Consider the following 254-nt stretch of genomic DNA (forward strand, 5'->3'; position numbering starts at 1 on the left):
GTTAGGCCGGGACAAGATGGTAGATTCTCAAGCCGTGCCAGAGGAGGTTGAGGTTGGACATTAGGATTTCTGCACAGAAGGGGTGGTTAGACACTGGAGTGCGCTGCCAAGGGAGATGGTGGAGTGACCGAAAAATTAAGCAGAGACTGGACGTGGCGCTCAGTGCCACGGTCTAGTGGACACGGTGGTGTTCGGCCACAGGTTGGACTCGATGCTCTCGGAGGTGTGTTCCGCCCCGACGGGCCCCGCGCTCG

Source organism: Acanthisitta chloris, unplaced genomic scaffold (assembly GCF_000695815.1).
Source record: "Acanthisitta chloris isolate BGI_N310 unplaced genomic scaffold, ASM69581v1 scaffold19648, whole genome shotgun sequence".
NCBI lineage: Eukaryota > Metazoa > Chordata > Aves > Passeriformes > Acanthisittidae > Acanthisitta > Acanthisitta chloris.